Raw genomic sequence first — 25811 nt, 5'->3', positions numbered from 1 at the left:
GGCCAGATGCTAAAGTTCCTGGAAAGCACCAAACAGCTTTTACTGCACTCACAATCTAAATACTAAATAGAGAACAAAGAGACAAGTCAGACACAATTTACAGAATTGCCTTTTTAAATTCATTTCATACCCAGATTACAAGGGTCTGACAAAAATTGCTTAATTTCAATGCGAATTAAAAGATAATTCATATACACGCTGTACATACAAAAAGACTGATTGGTGTCAGAACTTCACCCTACAAAACCAGCTCTGAGGAACTCCACAATCACGCTGCTATTGCACCCCGGTGGCCTCTTTTTCACACATACTACATGATCTGCACTGGATGCCTAAAAATCCAGAACAGCAATCTGACAGAGAAGAACATTGCTTGGCTGCAGCAGCCTAACTCCTAAGGAGAGGGACCTCAAAGCCCTTTCTATAAACACAGGTCAAGGAAATAAATAATTTCTAGGGTAAATTCCTACTGAAGTTGTCTGGGTGTCTGCTCAGACCTTGTCTGTGCCCACCCACATGGCACCCTGCCCACACCCACCCACAGGCCTCCCCTCATGCTCGCTCTGTCATAAAAACAGGAAAATTCCAGAAAATTTCCAGAAATACATTTCCACAATGCCACAGTCCAAGAGCCAGGGCTCTCTGAACATCATGCCACAGCACACAGGCAGCACACATACCGGCCCTCTTTACGGGTGCACACAGATGTATTTCCCAACAGAGCCCCCGATGCAAACTTTTTCTTTTACGAAGATGTATTCTCAGAGTAGAGTCATACGTTGGGTATAATCAGAAGACACTACTTCTACGGAAATCACCTGTAAGTACATGTCACCGCAGGACAGTGCTTTCCGAAAAAATAAATGGAAATCAAGGCACACATTTCACTCTCCGTCTGCAAATGACAATACCCTCCAAATATTTTACCTAACACGTTCACTGCATTTCATATTCACACTGATACAGACTTAAAAGCATCTGAAAGTCACAAAACCCTACAGCTTCCAACATCCCAAAACAAAACAAGCTTTGAGTGAAGCAAAGAATCTCATGCACTTGCCAGCTAATGTAGCATTAAAGTTGTACATTTATTCACATACAGGAAGAGCAGAGAAAGGAAAAGGCTGTTTGCTAATACCAATTAGGCCAGTACGAACCTGGCAGCATAGGTATTTGTGATTTATTTCAGTGCAAGCACTATCAATAAGCAATAAAGTGATTTATTACTGGGACCTTCAGATAAATCCCCAAATATCAACTAATAAAAGCATATATACTCATGAGGCTTCCATTAGTAACGTTTCACTGTACTTCACAAGCATTACATTAAAAGCCTTTCCTACAAAGCTTTTCTGGGTAAATGCGTCCTTTCCCTCCATCACAAGAAGTAATAGATGGAGGAAAAAACCCCACAAAACAAAAAACAGATGAAGTGTCCAAAGCCCAGGTGTGTAAGTACAAATAAAACAAAACAACCTCCCCCACTGGCTTATTCTTGTGTTTCCTCTGCAGCTTCTCCATACGCTCCATCTAAAGTGCTTAGAAACCAGAGAAACCCGAAGAGAAACAGGCTGAACCAGCCCTACAGCGTCATGTTAAACAGAAGCGCTCGTTTCACCCACTACGAAGGATGGTGGAATCAACACTACTGCATTCCCACAGTCACCCCTGCCCACGGCCTCGCCCCGAGTGTGGCCAGCTCGCCCCCAGCAATGTGGTGAGACATGGACAGGCTTCCAGGATCCCCAGCCTGCAAACTGGAAACACTGATTACTCTGATCACAAGAGGTGCATTTGCATGACCGAATTTTTGATTGCAGCAACAACCACTAAGTCAGGCCCCACGAAGCAGAGCAAAGAATGGATTAGTTGCGACAGCTGCAATTAACGGGCTTGGTTCCCAGCAGCAAATCAATGCCCATCAACTCCGTCTTTCTCATCAAAACCAGGCAGGCAACACTATCTACAGAACTTAATTTACAGGTCTCCTAAAATCTTGGTAGGAAGAATTGACCGAAACATCTGATTTTACCTCAGGACAATGTAAATCACAGTCTGCTCTCCTGCTCCATCTTGAAAGGCTTTGGCTAGAGGGGTAAAATAACTCATGGTTGCTGAACGCAGAAATAAGCTCTGGGTAGCCATTATCCTAAATCATGTTTACGAGCTCTAAAATAAATAATCAGCTTCCTCTCCAATTTGAACTAATGTCTCCTTAACAATTTTAGCGCAGTAAAATTAGGATACACATGGCCTAAAAAAAAGGTCTGAATGAAAGAAACAAGGGGCTGGAGGAAGCAGCACATACAGAACCTGCGGTGACAGTTGTTTCCAAGAGCTTCTCAAGCAAAAAGCACCAAAGAACTAAGGCACAAACTCACACATCATGTTCTATTTCCACATTAAGAACAAGAGTGGAAATATAGCAGAGGCTAGAGAAGTATAAGGGAAGAATATGAATTTCTAGATATGGTGTCATATAACATAATCGAGCAACTTCACCGGTGGTAGCAGCTGGAGTAAGTCAACTCACAACATCACACTGCTGCACAACTCGTTGTGTACAGTACAGTCCCTGCAGCAGGAAATTATGAAGGACTGTGTTCTCTTCGGCAGATGCTTAAGCTAAGCATGAAAACATCCACAGACCTCAAAGCAAGAGCAACTCAGCTCAATATTAAAGAGCAGGCAGCGATCACACCAAAGGGCACATCTCAGAATCCTGGAGCTTCCCCAAAAGTGGAAAGCACAGCAAACTCTGCACTGTTTGTAGTGGCACAGCTCTCAGTCTAAACACACTTCAAATACAAGGCAGAAAAGGGAAGAACTACAGGAACAAAGTCACTCCTATATTTTTTACCCAAGCGACGTACAATTCCTAATAGGTCATAACCAACAATAACAGCACCTGTATCCAAATAAAGCTAAGAGAAAACTGCTGAGCTAAACCTGCGAAGATAAAGAAGAGAAGATAGCAGCCCCTCGAGTTCTAAGGCAAGGCAACAACAGAACTTGATTTGCTTTGAAAAGGCCCAACTCAAATCCATCAACTTCAATTTTACGAAGTTCATAGCTATAGTGCTCAAGTCATCCTTGCCATGAGCGAGTTTACTGTGATGAATTTAGACCACTAGTTCTACAACAATGAGAACTGAAGTGCAGTGGCTCTAAAGGATCTTTTTAGTTCTGCTAGACAACTTCTAGCCCTGATGGTAAAGCTATTTCTATCCTATTTTCATAAGGGAAGTGACAACAGAGCTCTTCTGGTAGAAAAATAAGCCATTTTCACCACCTCTAGTACATTTCTATTTGTATGAAATCCCTACTGAACTCAGTAGGATGGCCTAAAAACACATGAGGAAAATCAAACTTTTCAGTGCCCTGGTGGGCACATCTGTCTTTTCTTAGGAATACTTTTTGTCTGTTCTCGCCTGGTTAGCAGCAGCAGTGCACCAGCTTTGCTCTTCCATCTTTGCACTTCAACTTTTACAATCTCTTGGATGCCTCACACAACCAACCTGTTTTCCCATTTTCACAGCAATAGTAGAGAACTGTGCCTTGGGCAGTCAGTGTTTCCAGGCTGAAAGTGCCACAGCAGAGAAATACTTGACCTGGCAACAACACCCCATATTTATAATTAGATGTTCTGTAGCCTCCTGGAACAGGCCCCGAGATCACAGCAAGTCCTGCCTGGACTTGGGCTCAGAGGTGACCCGGCCATCGCAAACAGCAGACAGCCAAATCAAAACACAGATCTACCGCAATAAAGCACACAGGGATTTTATGATATGCTCTCACTCCACAGCAAATTCCTTTTTTAAAAAAAATTTGCAATGGCCCATGCACAGCAAGAGTGACACATTGCTGATCCAACAAATAAACCCTTAAGTAGAAAGCTCTTTTCATTGCTCTGTCTGCCAGACTTGGCTTAAAGCATGAATGTAACAAAGCAGCAGCCTGATGAACAAGTCTAGAAAACACCCTCTGTGGGAACTTCCAAACCCGTAATTTTAGTTATTTCAAGGCACTTCATCACAAGATGAACACCTGTTCTATGATGCCTAAGAAGAATCTCCTGTAGTACTCATCACGCTTCTCACTGCAAAATCTCACAGCAGTCCCAGGAAGAGTCCTGTTGACCTGCTTAGGTTTTTTAATCACAACAGTTCCAACACAGGGACAACGAGAGGCTGCAGCCTACAGCAAGAGACACGCAAACGGTCTGAAGAAAACAGCAATCAATCCTTTACTCCATCTCCTACACCACAGGGAAAACCAAGAATTCCCAAGACAACCGTTGACGGATGTTTTCTCAATCACCCCTAAGAAATGCTCTCCAAGGACATCCTGTCACTGCTGCTCCACTACTTTCACAGTGAATTTTTTTGTAAACACCTGCATTATATCTCCTTTCCTACAATTAAAGCTGATTATTTCTTACTCTGCCCTCAGAGAGCAGAGAGAAAAAGAGATCACAATCTTCTTTTTACATCTTTTACAGACTAGGTATTTGTTACTGTGGTCTCCTTTACCTTCTTTTTCCAAGAAAGAAATAATCTGATTTCCTCAAGCTGCTCTCAGAGACTGAATTTGCTGAACTTCCCATTTCTACTTTTTTCCTTTCATAATTCTCTCCTTTCTATGTCTACCTTAGCAAGTGGAGCTCAGGACTGCACCTGTTCTACTTAAAGGCTCAAAAACCCCAGGAAAGGCAGAGCACTCTCTTCCCTCATGTTACATACAATACTCCAGTTCAGACATCCCAAATTAAAAATAGCTTCTTTTTTTCTCTTCTTGGAAATCGCAGTGCATTTTAGCCACATATTCCACACACCCAGTTTACATTACGCTACAACCACCAGATCAGTTTCGCTGACCAGCTCTCAGGCAAATACTCTCTGTTGTCTGGGGCTTTCCCTCCCTGCACTTACCTTTTTGATGCTCGAGTCCATTTCTCCACTTTCAGATCATTTTGAGCTCCAATTTCTTTCCTCCACAGTGCTTGTGAAAAAGCCTCCCATCCACGGGTCACTGCGAGCCCCTACATTTTCAAGTGTGTTCTTGACTCATCGGCAAAGTCAGCGATGCAGCAACCATAAAGGCACAGCAAAGCTCCAAAGATCCTGACAAGCAGAGAAAACCCCCAAGATTCTCAGCAAAATTGGAGCAACACCAACAGTTCTGCTAAGCTTACACCCTTACTTCCACCTTCAAAGCAACTAACTACGTCCTCCGGTTCTACCAAAGGAGCTTGCTGCACGCAGCAGCTCTTAATTATGAGAACATTGGGAACAGCTGCTGTAAGGTAGGAAGCCTCTTTAGCTGTAAGGGATGCCACCTGAAAGTCTACCCTCCCCCTGCTCTCCTCAACAGGTAGGACATTTGCCTACTCCCCCACATCTAAAATGTACAAAGATTAAATTCAACATCAGAAAAAACCTCTTGCTTCCACAAGTTCCATAACTTGTTGGTGCTCTTCTCACTAAGCTGTGGTCACCCAGAACTGCTTCTATAAAGAAAGAGCAGTCTTTCCTTTAACATACAGACAGGGAACAAGACAATTACACAAAGGCATATATGCGTGGACATCATATAAATATTAATGCGCTTCACCCTGAATGTTATCACTGCTGATTGGCTTAAGATGTCATCGCAGATGGCACTGGAGCTTTCTGAACTGCTACATTCAGCCACAGCCCTTTACTGTTCAAAACCGACGAGGACAAGCTTTCACCAAACCCAGAAGCAAACGCGAGGGTGAGGCTTGTGTGTGAGTTCTGGGCAGGGAGGCGTCAGAAAGAGCTGAGGTGAAGAAGAGTAAAGGATGAAGGTCATCAATTACACATTTGAAGAGTGTCAGCCAGAGGATGCATTAAGAGGGCTGCAAGGACAGAGCAGACATTGCAAAGCCCCAAACCTGTGCAGCTGCTTCTCTGGTTCCCTCTCTTCATCTCCTTTAGCCTTCTTTTTTCTAGATCAAATGTATTCCATTTTCTTGAATTTCCCTCTGAGGCTACATTTGCTGAACTTCTTTTCTGCTGTTTTCCTTTCCTATCTCTCTCCTCTGGCATTTCAGCATTGTGTTCAATCCTTCTCCCATGTGTGCTATAATTCACAGATGTTATTAGAGATGACAAACTCCATCACCAATTTTTCTCCCTAACTGGAATAACCTATAAACCACATACGGCTATCAAAGCAAGACTGCTGAGAGTATTAGCTGCAAACATAATTAAGACATTGTTTATACAAGCACTGAGCTGCAGGAGTAATTTTATCTGCATGAGAGCTACGAACTTGTCCACTTTAATAGGAACACTTTCACTGTACTTCATCCGTTATTCTAATTACCAGCCATATGGCTAAACACAAAACATTCTTGGTTAATGGCAGAGCTGTGAGGATATTTTCTGTTCCATACTCAGGAGCCTGGATTCACAGTTCATTGTCAGCGGCACGGGCAGAACTGAAGTTTGCTTTTGCATTCATGCGTAATACATTTGAAATGGCTCTTGAACTGTGATTGCTAATGTCTGGTTATTATTTAGCCCTGTGAATTACATACTAATGGGATGGGATACAATGCTCATGGTAGCATGTGCAATCGCATTCTAGTCATTCCCTGCCTTTTCCAATAGCCAAGTAAGATTAAGCCTCGATGCTAAACTCATTCAACAAATCTGCTGCAGTCAGTGGTTCATCACACTGTCCTTCCTACAGTAAATATGTTATTGGCAGAGTATGCAAAAAATCTGCCTTCGGATACTGGGAGAGACTGTATGCACACCCTACATTCCTTTATCAAAAAAGAGTTTCAGAGATGTCCCAATTCACGCAGCATGGAGAACAGCACTGGCGTCTGCAGTCACTAGAGGAGGAGTTAACTTTTAAACACAGCTATTCCACGTACCGGCTGTAGATGACAGTGAGTGACATCTCAAACGACACTTCTTTGCTATCTCTGAATCTGTAAGCACCGTTGCACTGTATATTTTAATAGACGTTGTTTTAAAGAAATTCCTAACAACTTTCCAAACTTTTAGAGCCATAAGAGCAAACCAAATAAAAAAGAAATTTTAACAAAAATACATATGCTTGAAAAGGAGCTCACAATGCTGATTTCACCATGCCTCACTCAACCCCAGTACACTGTTGGTCCACTTCATTCGCCTGTCACTTAAAATGTAACATCCAGATATTCTTATGAATGACAATACAATACCAAAATGCGCACGCTCTGCGTGCAGAGGGTGCGGTGGTGCTGCTCACCCTGCAGTGGGGTGTGCAGCACAGGTACGACACTGCCAGGCCTGGCTGATGGCCAGCCAGGCACATGGCAGCGGCAAGGCTGGCCCACCCCGCTGGCTTCTTCCCTGCGCGGGCATATTTGCAGGAAGGCTGATACCAAACAGATTGGTAAAAGGTACCTGCGCTGAGGTAAAGAACTCACGTGATGGAAAAAATAGGGACCTCCATACTATTACCAGAGAATGCTTTCAAAGCTGGCAAAACACATGCTTTTGCCCTCTAATGTTTGCTGACAAACACTTCACAGCACCACTTCTCCGTAAACAGGCTTTTTATTGCAGCTCTACTGCAGGACAACTAGAGAAGGGAATACAGAAACACCCGGGGGCTCTTAAGGGCACACGCAACTGTAATGTAAAAGAAAAACTGTAAATGGTTTTCCCTGCTGCAGTGCACTTCTCATAGCAGAGCTGTGTACTAAGGTAGAAACCTATTTGTCTCTGGCTGCAAGAGCCCTCTACTACTTTTCTCCTCTATGCCAGGGTGATGACCTTTTGGGTACAGCCTTAAAGAAAGCACTTTCTAGAAAGAGCCTGCATCAGTCTAGAGAAGTCTCAATGTGGTACCCATATTATCGGTCTCATAAAAGACAAGGATACATTGACTACTGTTCAGGAAGACTCAAAATCCATTCATCAGATGTGTGCTTGCATGCATTGATGCACCTCTACAGACACACGCAGACTCATACACAGCATGGATACTTTTTAGCTGAATCTTGCCATTTCTACATTTTAGCTTCAGTTCTCAACACTGAAATATTTGATCTCATGACTAGACCTAACAAGAAAAGATACTCTTTTGCATTAGAATTTACATGAGGTAGCAATCAAAAAACCTGCTGTCAAAACCTGCACAATCAGTTCAAGTGACATGTAGAATTGGCTCCATTCGCAGAACCGGAGTGATTTACTCCGCTCATCACTACTGTGCTGTAAGCCCTTATTAGGCCTAAGCAACAGATAGGGTCTGTGTCTGCCTTCAGCCCAAGCCATTGCCTGCTCTTTGTAAAAGAAAAGTCTCTAAAAGCTCTTAACTTGCTGTTACTGTAATTGCACTTGAGCTCACAAATAAAACAGAATCTCAGCTTATATCTGCGTAACCAACTGTCTTCAGGTTCCCAGCGAGCTTCTAGGTGTCATGTATTGCAACACAAAGTTAGTATAGTGTAAGAAATAAATACCACTCTAGGTTGCAGTCCATTCACCCCATGGTCTGCCTCCCTGCTGGCCATGGCAGCTCAGCAAAATGTGGTGAAGTCGGCATTTCACAGAAGACCTCTGACGAACCACTTGCATCTCACACGCAGTGCTCTAATATGAAGTGTTTCAAGATTTCCTGTTTCCCCCTGTGAGAGACAAGGGTGAGCCCATTCAAACCTTTTCACATCATCAACTGGAATGCGATGATGATAGCAGGTGCTCCCTTGGGCTCTTCTACTCATTAGCCTGGTCTAACTGAAACGTGCAGCAGGCCTGCTCCAGCCGTGCGCTGCAGTGACAACCGTGGGATGAGAACAGGGCCGAAGCAGTTCTCCCTCTACAGCGCCTGGCAGGTGATGTTACTGCATCGTGCCAGATTCTGTCCTGGTTAATTATATTTGATTGCAAAATGCTCTCCCCACTGCTCCCTCACTGGACACCACTCGGCTCCCCACTTCAGAGCACTGGGTAATATCACCGGATTTTGAGCCAGTTCCTGTATTTCATTTCAGAATTAGCTGTGTCAGAAAGTTCCTGACACAGTGGACTACAGTAAAACTGGGAATTACAGAAATGTGAAATATTACTCTTCTGCAGGATTACAGGTTTGGAAGTGGAGTGAAAAAGTACAGCCACGATGGAGTGGCATATCACAGGCTCAATAAACCACAATTAAATACAGTACAGCAGATACTGAACCTGCATGATCCGCATGTATCTGTACCTAAGCATAGGACATGCCGAGCTGCTTTTGCTCATAGCACAGAAGAGTCAGTAAACTTCATGCAGTATAATTTGGTTGTAGTAAAAGGATTAATCTGGGCACTCTTCTGCTGATCACTAAATCTGATTTATCACAGCAAATACAGACCTATAAAAGAATGAGTTTTCCAAATCAAATGTGTGCAAAAAAGCAAAATTCCCAACTTGTGAGGACAGAGCAAATTGGCATGGCAAAGTTCTCAGATCAATCTGATTGCCAAAACAGGTCAATCAAGTTATAATTACTCTATCCAGTACTCCATTATCCCGAAAAACATTTGACCTGCATCCAAGTCAGCCTCAAAGTAAAACTAATCTTTTTTCCTTCATGTGAAAACTCTAAGCCCAGAATCACAGAAAATCACTTCCATTCAGACGGCTACAACAGGAAAAAAAAACAGTTAGTACAGGTGAAAGAAGAGCCTGACAACTCCCATACAGCAAGGTTTGAGTCAAATGATCGCAGCAAGCACGACCATAACTATGCCGGTTATGGAAGCAGGCAATGGAAATGCTACTGAGGGGTAGGTGCTTCTCTGCAGAACCAGGCAGCCTTGCTCACTTAACACCAAAGGAGCTCAGCATTGACAGAGTAAAGGGAAATGCAACTCCTCACATTTCAGCTCAGTGAAAAACAGTCCTGCTTCCTCTTCCCTTCACCGCCTGTCACTTGGCAATGTGATCACTCACGGTATTAACAAGCAGAGGAAGAGCTAAATTCTCAAAGCCAACTGCTAAATTTAGCTAATTCTGTTAACACGCCGCATCTCGCAGAGAGAAGGAGGTTTGTAGTGATGACAGGTGCAAGTAACCACAGCAAAGAGTGAAAAAATCCAGCAGCAGGCACAGTTTTCCTTCCCAACTTTGCCTCCAAAACCAGCCGCATCTACAAGGAGGACATGCCAAACCACCATTTTGCAAAAGGTCTTCATCTGCTTCACAGCACGGGAGATTCCATCTCTTCCCTGCCAACGAGAAAAGAGGAGACACAGCACTGCTAGGCAGAGATGGCAACGGCATCTGGCAGAGGCCAGTGCAAAGGATGGAGCAGAGACCTTGGCCAATTCCCCACAGGGTATGGCCACATTGAAAAACAAGCTTGCCCTGACCAAAGCCAGCCCCAAGGCTGTAATTGTATCTGGAATCACAGGAAGGAAATCCACACTCTCCCAAGGAAGTCATTCTTCCCCTCAGGGGAGTGCCCAGAGCGGTACCTGGGTGACGCATCCTTCCACATTGCTGTGGTACAGAAGCTGCCACGGCCTTTTCCTGTGGAACAAAAGTCCTTCTCTGAATCCAGCACCCTGTTCCAACATGGTGGCCCAAACAAGGAACGTCATGGCCCCCAAGAGCCTTAGGTATGCCCTGGGAACAAGTTCTTCTGCAGGCTTACATTTACTGCTTCGTTCGGCTTTGCTGCCATCAAAGAAATGAACAGCATGCAACTGTGCAGCTTCCAGCGACTGGATTTGGAACATGCCAGGACAAACAGCATTTGCAAATCAAGAGTCCTTGTCAGGCTCCCGGTTACAAAAGTGCTGGATTAGTGTGCACCGGGTGTCTATGCCTATCACAGAAGAGGGCTGCTGTTTCATTTAACCATCACTGAAGGAAATCAAGTACAAGAGATCCTCCAAGAAATAACCCAATAGCATGTGGTATCTTTAAATGTCCGAATGCTTATGGGCCTGGCATCGTAACTGACTTCTTGAGTTCAGATTTAAGCAAAGCCTCCTGTGGTACAAAACTGCATGGCCGGGACAGCACCCATGATGGCATTGGCATACACCAACTTCTGGGATTTGCTTCTCTCTAATGATGTGGTAAGAAGGCAAGAGAGCACCAGCTTTTCCAAAACTTAATGAGCAATGGCTAAAAATGTGCTGAAAACTATGCGGCAAAAGTTATTAAAAGGAAGCAATTCCATCCCACTGTTTGTTTTGCTTCTCAGGTGAACTGTGGCTGTGGAAGAGAGCCAAAGGAGAGTCATTAGTCTCTATACTAATGCAATGCATATTTTTACCTTCCTGGCTAAGGCAAACTCTGCGTGATAGAACTTTGCCTTTAAATCTAGAGGAGTTAATTTTCAATCTGATAGCTGCTAAGATAAACATTCTAAAATAAAAGATGTTGCTCCTGGCTGAGCTATAGCTTTAACATATTTAATATGTGAATTACTTTATTTATCTCAATAGGGAGTTAACTGTGGGGACTAACAATGCCTTGGTAAGAGTCAGTCTCCAAATGCTTTTAGCACCCATGCATGCAGATGTCCGTTTCACTCTTCTCCCATTTATGCAGAAACACTGCGACTGCACAGGCAAATTACCCTACTAAATAGGAGAGCAGCCAAATACGCAGAGGACACGCACAACAGAGCATCAAGTTGTGCTCCATGTGCCTTTTCTCTCTCCACAGCACGTCCCTCGCCTTTTGAAAGTCTGAGCACCTGTGGTGCAGCACAGGGGGAAACCAGGCTTCAAGGGGTCTGGTTCATCCCCAGCAGGAGATTTTTTTCTTCCCTTCACAAATCCAGCTGATATTTAGGAGGATGGAGTGACAGGTTGAGCCAGTCTCCGTCTCTGCCTAGAGACTTGCATTCTCCCCAGAGCCCGCTCCATGCAGCTCTAAGAGGGGAGTCTCCATCTTGCATGGCACCATACGAAGTGGGAATCATTCCATTCCAAACAGGGAGGGTACCTTTGCAAGGCCACCCAGGGCTCCAGCCTGTGTCATCAGCAGGAATGCGTGTGGATGATGTTTGCAGCCCTGCCTGGAGGTCCTAATGGAAAGTGTCTTTTTGTCTGCAAAGAATGAGCCTGACACACCAGGGAGAGCCAGCATCAGGCAGATCAGCAGAGGAAAATATCTGAGGGTCTATGCTATAACTTTGTCTCTATATGAATTCCAGAGTGGATTTACGCAAAAGCAAAAGCAATGAGATGTGCATTTGATAGATGAGGAGAAGGGAACAAACATCTGTCACTTATCTATTTTACAACCGGATGTGACCATTGTTCCAGAGATCTCGAGCTGAAAAGCCCTATTTATCGGTGTAAAATGCGTGTGTGTGCATCAGAGAAAGCAGTTATAGCATGACAGATTTTGGAAAAACTGTCACTTTTCTGCTGAGAGCACCTGCACTGTACATAAAAGTATCATCTATTTGTTTAACTAGCCAGGTAAGAAGGTGATAGATAACATCCCTGAGATCATCCCTAGCAAACTTAGCATTTCCTGAGGTACAGATGGCATTTCGAGCATGAGGGACAGACACAAGCCACCTCTTCTCCAGGCAAGATGCAAGCAGGAGGAGATGGCCCTGCAGGGATTAGCAAAGTCTGAAGGTTATATCCCCCTGTTCCCAAAAGCCTGCAGAGTTGACATGAGCCAACGCCACTCAGTGCTGCAGCCGCCACAGCTCGGGACCAAGGCAGACTCCAACCCAGCATACAAACAGGGCAGCTGCACAGGGCTCTCTGGGGCAAGGCACTTGCTCCTGCAGACAAAGCAAGAAAGTAAAAACCACTGCTGTCACTGCTAGGGAAAATTTCAAGGGGATTACAAAAGATAAAGCCATTTTAATGTTGTGCTTTGAAGGCTCACACATATTGTGGAGGACTGGAGACATCTGGAAGCAGACCGGAGCCTATTATTCAAGACCAGGAGGAGAGCAATTAACCACGCATACCAGCACACCAAATCTTAGCTGCGTACTTGCCATCTGCATGGGACATCCAGTCTGATCCAGCACCAAAACCAGCATCAAACTGAAAAGAACACCCAAATCCAACAACTCAGTGTAGAATGCTCTGCAGTCAGCAGAGTCAGGGCTTCCCTCTGACACAGTCAGCAGATACTGGCACACCGCAGTGTACGCTGCAGAACAGTGTACGCTGTTAGGCAGGAAGCTACTGCATTTGCAATGGCTCCCAGAGGAAAAACAAGGTAGCAAATCCAAGTGGAAGCACGGGAGGCTGTTCTCTTGGATTAGGTAGACAAACTGCTTGAAAAGCTTCATGGAAATAAAGATTTTTCTGCTATTACCTGTCAGGTGCTACCTTCACTGTTACTGTCCACAACCTTCTGCATGGTTCTATGAAAGTAACGTCAAAAATTATTTTGAAAATTCATAAGAAAATCCCCAAGGAAAACTGAGCAGAAACCCTTCCTTCTGACCACTTCTCTCCCAGACACACCGATCAACTGCCTGCAAAAAGTGGCCTTGCAATTCCACCTAAAAGCTAACAAAGCTACTCTAAACGCTACGGACTTGACTTTCCCATCAGGATAAGTCTATTCCAGGGGTCTTCCTCTAGAATGCCCAAGTGCCCACCCTCTCTGACAGCAGTACTGATGCAAGCCAAAAGCTCAACCTGATCAATCGTGTCACACCTACTCTTGCATACAGTAGTTCCTTGTAAAGTAGCCAGAGCCATAATCCATGGGCATTCTTAAAAATAATTAAAAGAAAATATCAAATCCAACATTTTTATGGTGTGCCTGAAAAGTAATCGGAGGCCACAGAAATTTGGGACACAAAGGCTCTGTGGAGCAGGTTTTGTGCAAGATGCGCTGCCAAATGCACAGGCTTTCCCAGTGCCCCAGCCGGGTCCTCCCAGGGCTCTCAGCCTGCTCTGTTCCCAGCAGAGCACAGTGCAGCACTTGTGCCCTGCAACACAGTGGCAGCCTCTGCATCTCCAGTGCAAAGGCCTGAAAAGCAATATGACGCAGAGGAAGAAGTGCACATGCTGCCACCCACCTTGAGCAGAGCCAGATCCCTCACCAGCTGCATCTCTCGGGCAGATTTCCTCCTCCCAGGCAATGAGAAACCCTCACTGCCATCTAGGCTAGGTGCAATCTTGCAGTTGCCCTGCTCTGCCGGCTTTCACTCACGTGGAAATCTTCAGACACCATTTAAACCCAGACTGCCATCAAAGGTGGCTGATAAAACTCCTTGGAGTTTTAGTTTACTCTGCTTGCTTTCCAGGTCTGAAGAAGCATAATATTTGGAATGCAGCACATACTTATGTAAAGAAGCATAATATTTGGAATGCAGCACATACTTATGTTCAGCTGTTAACTGTTCAGTCACGCAAAAATCTTTGTCTGCACCACACAGTTTAGAACAGCTTATATAAAGGTTAACACAGAGCTATACATAGAGTACACTAAATTATTTCCTCTAATATCTTCCTCAGATATTAAGTGCAATCAAGAAAACACTTCGAAGATAAATCGGCCTTTGACAGAGGAAAACATCACTCTTGAATCATTACTAAAAAAGAAAGGATATTATTGAGACAGAACTGCTTTCCACCCTTCTAATCATGACCAAGCCAATACTTCATAGCCTTGAAATATTCTGGAGCCCTAGCATGCCACAAGGATGATTATTCTGTCAGGACAGTTATCTGCTGAAACGGGAGCCATAACCAAGGTCGGCGAAACACCTAATCTGGAAAAACCTTAGATCCAATTCTTTCCACTACCAATCCCTCCCTGGATTCTCTCCATGTTATGTTTGGCACAATTTACTGCAAGCAGGAACAGGCCCACAGAATTACGTGCCTTCTGAACTGGGACGAGGAAGGATTATTCAGTGCCTCATGTCAGAGAGATGTCTTCAGTGTTAACCTTAACCTCTTGTGTGCTGGGACGCACAGCAATGACAGAGACAAACCCCCTTGAGGTGGCTCAGCAGAGAGACAGAGCAGGCATTGCCTGAAGGCCCTGCACAGCCCTGGGCACACACCGCACATTCCTGCCATCAAGTCTACGCTGGACGCTGGAGCGGTTTTACCAGAGGGAGCCAGACAGGCCAAGCCAAGACAGAGCAGCCTCTTTAACCATGTCATTAGGCTCCAGCCAGAGATGACAGAACAGGGCAGAAGTGACTGGATATAGCTATGCTATCACCAGTACACCAGGCTGGCGTTGTAGGTAGGCCACAGTTTTAAGCACACCAACTACAGATAAGAGAAAAGCATTATTTTTGGAGGAGATTGCTGACAGCAAGGACTGAACACAGGATCTGAGCTAAATTATCCAGATGTGGTAACTCAAACACTGCAGGCGACTCTATGTGGCTGGGTACCAGAGGGAGAAAGAACTACCAGGTCTTCAGGAGTTACTTTCTGTAAACGAGAAACACCGTGAGAAACTGCCATGCGGTAAACTGTATGTCTAAACCCTATGGGTACAAACTAGAGGCTTTTGATTTTGGAGAATCAGTCTAGAATGCAGATGGACTCGTAGTCTCCATTCCAGATCAATGCATGAAGTCTGGACTCTACATCACTCTGAAAGCCAAATGGAGCCTTTTCTGGTAACAATTCCCACTTCTCCTGAATTTCAAACTACAATGGAAAAAATAACCCTGTTGTGATGTTATCTCATCTGGCAAAACATTTCAGATTTGTCTGGCAAGTGTGACAGACACCTTATCTGCGAACCTGTAGTCCTCCCTAATGAGAGTCTGCATTAAAGCCCAGTTCCATCACTTAAGGACCCTTGGGACCACCCCTGGGTTTTGCATCACTTCAGAAAGTGCCATTAAGCTGTTATCACAGAACCAGCCAACACACACTGCACCAACAGCTATGATGACAGAGCGCCCTAGTGACTGAGAATTGAGGATAACAGAGCATCCTCGAGCATGCAAGTACATTCCAAGCTGTTGCATGTTTTTTCCCTAATAGCAAGAAAAGAAAGCCAGGGTTTTTGTACAAGCACGATCCCTCTCTAAGTGGGGTACAGTCTTAGCCAGGCACTTCTGCAAACCTGCTTTAAACAGGAACTAAACCTGAAGTGATGGCACTCAGTGTGCCTCATTAGCCCTGGTGTACACATGCCAATCCCGAAGCCGAGGAGGCACTTTGTAGGCCACCTGGGGTCTCCGGTGGATGCTCTTCACCAGAGCAGCAGCGGGGAATAACTTTGGGGTACTCTGCCACTGTTCCTTCCTACAGAATTTATTATTATTAGTCTCTGTGACTGTATTCTAGTGGAGCCGATTCTTCTTTCATCTCATAAATACCATAAATTATTCCATTTACAAATTTAAACAATATTTAAAAGCTGTCAAATGTTCTCATTCCCAGTTTAAAATGCTGCATGGGTTGGTGACTGTCTGAAATTTTGAAATCTTGATCTAGCTGCAAAAAATCTACTTGTCTTTTCTCTTTTAGTTGGGAGCCACAGAGTGTCTGCAATCTGGATTGATTTGATACTGACAAATACTGAATTCTCAAACCCTATCGGAAGAGGTTCAACATCAACGTAATTTAGTAGCTGCTACAAGCGTGTGCCAGTATGACAATACTAATTTTGGCAACCATGCAGTACAGTAATCAATATTTAATATTATTAAAAAAAATTGGCAAGTTCTATCTTTCAGCCATTTCATACATTCAGGTAATTCCCATATTTATTTCTGATAGGAGAGAAAAAAAATTATAAATAAATCTAGTCCTTCAAAACACCCCTTTGAAGAAATTAATTTTGTAGAATGCTATAGCATTGCATTTTTGAACTTTCCTCCCCAAAAGTGGAAACTGCGATCTCAGCTGCAGTACAGGGTTAACTGCTCTGCACCAGAAGGAAAAACGGCTCATTTGCAGTGGGAAGGTTATGGTCATTAATCTGCATAAATATGTAGAAAGCTCGGTTATCGATGCCTGTGCTGCACTTGTTGTGAGAGGAAAAAAACCACAAGATTTCATATTCCGGTGTTATGGGCCATTAACTTTTGATACCAACGATCTCCCTCCATTAAGCCTCCTCCTATCCCCTTTGCTCCCCTTCCCTCACTTCATCTGATGTCCTGCACGTAGATCCGATGGATGCACTGACAACACCGTTATAACGGACTGCTGGGGGCTCTGTTCTCTGCTGGGGGGACTCTATCACCCTCCAGGGGCTTGGGGGGTCCACTGTTCGCCCTGAGAGGGGAGTAAATGGAAAGCGCGCTGTTCATTAAAAAGGATCGCACAATCAGGACTCAATCTCCACCTCATTCACGTGAAGACTGATTTTTTCCATTTCTGCTACACTGAGCTTATCACAAGAGACTGCACCAGCAGCTGCAATGATGATATTCAGATTCCCTACCAGAGATGAGGAAATGTCTCAGTAATTCAGTGTTTGCTTTTTGCTGCCAAATGACAAGAATAAAATGTATCGTCTGCACTCACCGCTTCTAACCAAGGAAAGCTGATCTTCACGAATAACAATTAATATCTTCTCCTTTCTCACCCAAAAGCCATATCAGCTGGGTTTCCCTTACAAAAAAATTAAATTGGATTTAATAGAAATTCCTTATTAACTTTTATTGACTTTCTCTGCTAAAATACAAAACAAACTCCCAGCTATTGATTCTTTACTGTTATGAAATAAACCAGCATAAGTTTTTATCTTTGGTTTCAACAAGGAATTCCAAGCAGGGACTTTTGATGAAGAGTTGGTAATTCACCATTCCACTGGTAAGTACTACACTTATTTTAGCTCTTGCCTGCAGAAATGTGAAGAGATCTGTCAGGTTCTAATGCTGACAAAGAAGTCCCTGTGTTTCTAAAGTGTTTCAGCCTGGACTGAAGCTTAATGCTGAGGCTAGTCATCAAATCAGCCAGCTAAAATTGCAGCATTCCTGACAAAGGGAAACCTCTGGTTGGTCCCAAACAAAAGTCAGGTCTAGAACCTAAGGAAAAAAACAGTGTAACTAAAAGCTGGGATTTTCCACTGCAGAAGGGGCAGGATCCTGTAGGACATAGGTACAAACTCACAATCATGGCTCTGCAGCTCCAGCCTGCGCGCCACACACCCCAGTCCTGGAACGTCACAGCCAGGGCCTCTTCACTGCAGCCTCTCAACACGTGCAGCCTGGACAGAGCACAAACATTGCTTAACATTAATGCAAGCCCAAAGGGAAACTCGACAGCAGGGCTCTCCAGCAAAAGCTGCGAGGTATCTGATAATTGGGCTGTCAGCCATAGAGATGGGAGCTTTGGGAGAGGAGAGCTCGACTCAGACACGGAGGAAGGTGATACCAGCCTGCATCCCCTGAACTTCGGGGCTTGTTTTAAAGAACAAAATCCAAAACATAAGAGTGTTTGTATCTGCTCATTCCTATAATCCAGAATAAAGTCTAAAGCAAATCCAGGCAATGACAAGGTGCAAACGATGCTCTCATGCTCCCTCATCCTGCCATCTCTTGGCCAAACAGACTCGTCCCTTCTCTTGCACTTGCTCTCAGTGTTCACTGGGACTGAGTTTAGTAAGCAGGACAATTTCTCTGTTTTTGCTGGGCCAGTCAGCTGAATCATTCCCAAATTATTTGATTAACACTGGAGTGAACACAAGGTAGTCAGAAAGAATAGGAAGGATAAGTTCTTTTTGATCCAGTTTGGATAAAGCTGCTAGACTCCCTTAAACTCTGCCATGTCACTTCACTCGCCCTCAAATTAAATAAATCCAGGCACACACCAGTGTTTTTCCAGTGCTTTCAGCCATTTTCCAGTACACCTTTTTGCTGCTAAAAGGCTTTGAGGCACTGAGCAGTGCTGGTGAAAGAGAAATGCAGGCATCCAGCTCGATGCACATGACGATAAGGGAGCTAGAGGTAAAATCTGCATCCAGCTCCTGCATGGGAACAAGCTCTACACAATGGCTGCTGGCCAGAGAGGTGTTTCTATTCCCTTCAAATCACCACCTGTGTGAAAGATGCTATCTTCACTTTCACTCATCAGTTAGTCCTAGGTGTGGACTTGGTGGATAATACTCTGTAAATAGTCACAGAAAGAGTAAACTATTGGCTCCTCTTACTCTTCTGCTGGACACCTCACCAGTGGACACAAGCCACTACCAAAGAACCAAAAACTTAAACAAATGCCCCACCTTTGGTGCTTCGTAAGAGGTCAGGCTGCCCTCACAGCCACTGACAATGAAAACAGGGAGTCCTACCCTAGGAAGAAAGGATGACCCAGCACTCAGGTGTCATAGGCAGGGGTGCCAGAAAAGGACAAGGACGTGGTTGTAACCTTCTGACAAGTTCAAGCACTGCTAACAAAATGCAAGTTCTGTCCCTGGTAACTGCATGAGAACAGGGCCTCCACTCACTGCTCAATGACACGGTGATGGGCAGGAACATCACACCTGGCAGCAGACAGTGAGGCTGAAAGCACTTCTCCCTGGAGAGGTTTCATCTTGCTCCAGAGCAAGACTTTGCTGAGCTTGCTGCACCAGCCCACACAGCACAGCTCCAGAGGAGGAGGTCGCAGCCCTGGCAATATTTTTTGATCATATTTCTCTGCAGAGTTACCAAGTCCCACCTTTTAAATCACAGCACTGAGAGCATAAGGGCTTATCATATTCAAATTGATGGCATACTTAGTGCTGCCACCAGCTCTTTCTATTGAACAAGTGACTCTAAACTCCAGAGCCTTTTGCCATTTATCTGTTTGACTCTCAATGAACAGCAAACTAAAATCCAGCCCCACCAGAGTACTGAGACACCAGAAACTTCACTCCAGGAGCAGAGTCAACAAAACTGCTGAAAGTAGCAATGAACAGAGAAAAGCTTCAGACTCCGTGTTGATTTGGCTTTTGTGTACCTAACGATGTCAGAAGGGAGTGGTAAGTCCTCAAAAGAACACTATTCCCCAGCCCTGAGCCGCCCTCCGTGATACCTTGACAAAGATCTTGTTGACAAAGCAGAATAAGCAGCTGAGATTCGAAGTAGCTCCCTGAGGGAATGAGTAAAGTCACAGTTCTCATATCTGGCTGCTGCTATTTTACTACAGGGTATGTTTGCATCTAGCAAAGGTTAGAATCATTTTCAGAGCCCTCAGCTACAGAGGATAGATTAATAACGAGTGTATGCTATACACCTTCAGTAAAAAAGCATTTTGACGCGTCTATTTGTTTACTCAGGAGAAAGGCTACAACGGAAATTTTCACACTCTCCTCCTGACAACAGATTTTCCAGGGTCCCCGATGCTACAAGATCACATGACTCCTTCATCTCAGCTCTGAGAATGGCTGGATGCAAGGAGCACTCCTGTCACTACATCCAGAACAAGTCTGCCAAGTCAAAATGGACATGCTTTAAAATTACACCATGTACGCTGTTCAGCGTCACCGATGGAAAGGCCCACAATACAAATTCGGATGTTTACATCCCCTGTTTCACTGAAACCCAACAGAGGCAGCTGCCTCCCTCACAGCAGAATTTGGGAAGGTTACTGTTGCAAGACACACAAGATACAACAGCAACTGAACCGCACTCTGCTACTGAAAAGTCCAGGCCATATTTTTAAATTATAAAATATAATTGCTCACCTATGAAGCCTTAAGTTTTGCATTTTCAAGTGTCAATTCAGATTTTATGTTCTGACATAAATCTAAGCCATTTGTTCAGCTACATGGCCTCATGCACAGCTTTTAAAACATCTTTTTATGCAAATGTCCGGCACAGGGACTCCCGCCAGCCTGAAAGACAGGAGTTAAGTAACACTGGTAATGAGGTCATAAAGGTTTTCTAATTCTTACAGTTACTCCTCTTTGCATGAAACTATTAATGGCATTATAAAAAATTAAAATTTAAGCATTCAGCTCACCAGTTGCTGCAGTTTTCCAAATGACAGCTTAGTATTCATCTGTCATCCTTCACAGGGTGCACAAAATTCAGGAGGCAATGTCAGATGGAGATCTAAAAAACTTAGAAAGGAACGTGTTTTCACAGCTTCAAGCTATTTCTACATTGCCATACTATATAGGTACTGCTGATAAAAAGAATGCCAGATCAGTCTTTCAGCTAATATGAAGGTACACAACTGAATTGGATATAAAAATGAAAGTCTTAGTATCTGTCAGTTAAGTATTAGCCTGAGTTAGTCTCCAAAGAAGATTAAAGTTTAATGGACTGTCTGGATCACACAGATGAAATGTGAGCCTGATTCAAGCTTGCTTTGCTATAGGATGGGTATTACATTATTTTCTTAAGCCTTTGCTCGGGATTTGTTGGCCTGATATGAATTGCTCGTTGAGGAAACCATGTTCTTGGTCTCAGCTAAAGGACTGTATTGGTCCTACAAAATCTAGGCACAATGTCACACATTCTTGAACACCATTAATGGCACGTTAGAAGCTCGTTCACAGGCTGACAGAGAGAGAATCAAGACTGAGCCCTTTTTTCTGCAGAAGCTGTTTTTGAGCAGAAGCTTCAAAGGCAATGGCAGCCAAGAAACCAATGACTCTAATCCCATTCAGTTTTATTTCAGGAGCTGTTAAATAACTGGAGTACAAATATTTGATGTATCTAAAATAAGGCAAAGACTTACCTAGTTGAGTTAATATTTCCGTGAAAACTCTCAAGTCACAAACTGCTAGAATATCAGCAAAAGCGGAGAGCAGTAATAGACAATGAAAAGATGGCAGAGAATAAACCCGTTTCTTTGCCTCAGTGTTCCTCACACAGCTGTCCAGCATGTAAGTCTCCCAATGGATTTTCTTCACAGAACAAAGCCCCATCCTGTTTTGAGTATTGCCACAGAGGCACTGAGGCCCAACTGTCGTGATTTACTGACAAAGGTGGTTGGCCTCAGTTAGCTTCTGGTAAAGGAATTAGTGAAGACATGCAAAGAGGATCTGAGCCTCAGACTGAGAAACACTATGCAAAGGCTACAGACACTCTCTGCTTCTTCATCTGTACTTGGCCCACTCTTATTCCATTTTCATCACTGTACTATCCATACGATCTGGCTGCTTGTCAATACAGCCATGCTTTCAACCTTCTCTCATGACAAATGCTCAATGAAACAATGCCTGGGTGAGACAGCTCTAGTAGGTGCAGAGTATGGGAAAGCAGGTAGCCAGAAGATTAATTACTGGGTTTAGAAAATAGGTTAGGAAAAGAACGAACGAAATATAGGTATAAGCTTCCAATGCTGTGGTGAAAAAACAGTCCGTTACAAAACCTCTTTATATGCAATAATTATCAGTTACCTGAGAAATGGAACAGTGCTTAACCAAAGTGCCAGTGGCAGATAAACATGAACACAAGTCCTTCTTCTATAGTAACACAGCACAGAAATCCTCCAGAAAAATGCAGGGAACAAACAGCGAAAGCAGCCATTTGGTAACAATCCACGCTGACAAAGCGGTATCAAGCCCAGATAAAGGGCGAGTGCAGGCTCAGTTTAGGTGATTTGAAGTTTTCTTAGAACCCGCAATCATTTTGGAACAGTGATGCAGTGCACTCAAGTAAGAGTTGCAAACAGTTGCCACTCTTGCAAACTCCACCGACTGGAGAAAGCGCTATTTCATATGGATTGTGGGGCAGATTTGGTGTCAAACAACACATACTGCTGTACCCCGGGTGCCTCGAGATACCCAGCTGCTGTATGTGCCCCTGACTCCACATCAGGGGGCTGCACCTGATCACCGGGTTTCTAGAAGTGGGCACAGACAGATTTTAGGGAAGCAGGGCCCTGGAGGTGACAACTGATATGGACCAGCCAGCAGCCAGCCTGAGGGATTTTGGCAACACAGGTTCCCTTGGAGAACACAGCAAAACCTGAACAGCATTTGAAACTGCCCTCCCAGGAATGTTACAGCTCTCTGCAACTGAAGTTAACAAAAGCTTATGTGGCAGTATGACGCAAGACGCACTCCACGATGAGTAAGGCTGTTAAGCACCATTAAAAGATTTGTGAATACATTAATGAGAGATACTGAAATGGAACAGTATGGTGTTGATTTCCATGAAACAGAGAGCATTGCAGCAAGGGGTGTAATTTACACAGCACAGGCAGCTCTTAGAGTAATGCTCCGTTTATGCACCTGTACAATATCTTTACACATAAAAAATATATACAGTCACCTTCACAGTTACAAGCAAGGCATTTACAGCAGAGTCAGCAAATGTTCTTGGAAAGATTATTCTGTTTCCACATGTTGAAAAGGGTATTTAAGCTGTAGTTTTCTTTACAAACATAGCTTCTTTGGGTGCACCCTAGACAAACCAATACATTCCTAGGGCAGGTAATTTTTTTAACAGTTAAATACCAAGGACATATTAAAAATCCATCCCATTTTTCAAGAGGAAGAACAGTCTCAGCCAAGTAGTTTGTTCATTTTCAGCACAGAAAACCGTAGGTAAATATGTAGCAAAAGGCAATACTAAAAACCCTTTATTGGGTTAGCGATGGGCTCTCCTACCGATTTATGTGTTCCCCTATTTACAGCTGCCTCCAGAAGGCACTACCAGCTAGGAAGGTATTACTACCTCTGGGTAGAAGCAGATTGCATGCTGAGTATGCAGAATTCCCAGTTTCCTTTCCATTGCAGGTGCTGCTCCTATAGGACAACAGAGTTGCAGAAAAGACCAATCCTGCTTGTCCCTGGCAAAGCCCAGGCTCAGAGCTGCCTGTGAGTGCAGCTGAATAAACCCTCCCGCTAACCAAACACTTTAAGCATACCCACTCCCTGAACTGTGTGCACAGCTCTGAGCTGTGTGGTGCTGCTCTAATGATCTGAACACACAGAAACCAATCTTCTACTTCCATTCATTCAAAATGCTTGAGAGATTATCTAATATTTAATAAATTACCTACAACTCAGTAATATACCATTCATACCTTTTACATTACTCAGCACCCCTTTCATTGTGCACACAATACTTTTAATTTATTTTGTCATTAAAGATGGCAATTGGTATTGTACATTTTGACAACAGAGGAAATATTCACCTAGTTTTCCTTCATGCAAATGAAATTTACAAATATTAAAGAAATTTGAAATTTCTTGATAGATTTCTGACTATTGGTAGTATTCATTGCCATTGAACTGTATGGAGAACAAAAAAAAGGAAGAAACCGATTCACCTCATTGAATGTGTCCATAAATCTGCTACATTAAAATTAAATTCAAGCTGTAAAACAGAAATATATTTCATTTTGAGGAGGGGGGAAAATTCGAAGTTGAGAAGCGGGATGACATTTGCAAAAATCATGTAGGAAAAGAAGCAATAATCAAATTAATATAACAATAATAATCAGCAGCAGCAGCATACTGGCCTGTATTTCTCAACACAGGGAATACCTCTGACTGCAAACAAATGCACAGGTCATGATACAGTTTCCATTTACATAGACTATTCTTGGGAAACCGGGACACTGAGGCAAAGTGGGATGCTTAGTGGGAGGAGGTGAAGACAGAGCAGGTGCTTAATCCACACCCTATGAAATAACGTGGTACTGGTGGTTCCAGTTTCAATTTTGTAGCAGGATCCCAAGAATTAAACAAGGAAAGTGGGGCAAAGCAGATTTTGCCTCATAAACTGCTCTAAGCTCACTGAATCCCAAAGAGACGGACACCAGGAAGATATATGAATGTGGGAATCTCATGCCATTAGGTACTTCTGGTGTTTCTGGGGTGGCAATATTGCCTTCAGCTGCAGACTCCTGTTTAAAATAGTGACTGCCAAACATACTAGAGTTTGATTTATCAGGGATGATCTCACAGCTCTTTTGGGATGGGTTCTTGCGCTGTGGGAGTTTTAGCTAACACAATGACATTGCATCTCCATCTCAATCATCCACATTTAAAGTATTTTTTGCTCCTCTAGTTCCCTAGGATGTGTCCTAAAGAACAAGAGCAGTTCCATGCACACAGTTTGGTTTGGATGTCTCAAGTTCAGAGCTGCCTGAATATTTAGATTCAAGACAGCTGCTATTTGTCTAATGTATCTTGAGAAACTGTTCTAGTAGACTCGAATTCCAGTTTTTGTGAAGGTCTGTTGGCCTTTGCGTGGGCTCATTCCTGCTTTCAAGGCCCAGCCCACTCCCCTGTTCCTATGCCATTCAGACACTGAAGCAGACTGACCCGTTCCAGACTTTCAACAATATTGCTTTTTTAAAAAATATAAAATTACTTTCAAAAACGCAACCTATCCTTTGTGTGGAACCAGCAGCAGCATGGATGTAAAGCTACAAGAAAATTATCGGGCCACATAAAGTTAATAACGTGGTGCTGGCAAGAACATTTAATTGATTTACAGTGCAGCTTAATATACAATCACTGTACTAGGAGTAAAGCTATAAGGTAGCCCATCAGTTCTTAGTGGGCTTCCTCAAGAGCTTCATTAACAGGCCTATTAATTAGCTGAGGTCCTTCAGTGTCCACCATTCAGATTTAAATTGTTTCCCCAGTTATGCTGTGTACTCTACACTTCGGGCCCACAAAATCAGGCATTCATACTTCCATCAGCAGGGCTTCTGCAAGACAGCTTTAATTATTATAGGTGAAATCTTCCTAACTCTTGCAAACAATTATGTTAAAATACAATTAAGCAGTAATTCAGGGATAGTGTTAAACACTGAAGTATATTATGGTCAAATATCATAAAGTTTATTCCTCTTAGTAGGAAATGACATTTAAGATCAATATATTTTAAAAAGTGTCAGAAAACTACATGTTTTTCCAAGCAAATTCAGATAGTAAATTGATAAATTTAAGAACCTTTCAAGTTCTTTAAATGCT

General features: G+C 43.6%; 1 protein-coding gene across 1 annotated transcript in view; it reads right to left on the bottom strand.

The window, feature by feature from the left end:
* The window catches only part of SHCBP1 (SHC binding and spindle associated 1), a 255291-nt gene that overhangs the window by 93364 nt on the left and 136116 nt on the right, over positions 1-25811 (bottom strand). The window contains exons 21-24 of the mRNA XM_054078490.1: positions 20888-20987; positions 18056-18152; positions 17468-17554; positions 4932-5123 (exon numbers count right to left, since the gene is read on the bottom strand). The gene's annotated coding sequence lies outside the window, so the exon portion shown is untranslated. The remainder of the gene's footprint in view (positions 1-4931; positions 5124-17467; positions 17555-18055; positions 18153-20887; positions 20988-25811) is intronic.

This window comes from Cuculus canorus, chromosome 13 (assembly GCF_017976375.1).
Source record: "Cuculus canorus isolate bCucCan1 chromosome 13, bCucCan1.pri, whole genome shotgun sequence".
In the NCBI taxonomy this organism is placed as follows: Eukaryota; Metazoa; Chordata; class Aves; order Cuculiformes; family Cuculidae; genus Cuculus; species Cuculus canorus.
Note: the sequence above shows the minus strand (reverse complement) of the source record. Positions and strands in the feature narration are given on the sequence as shown.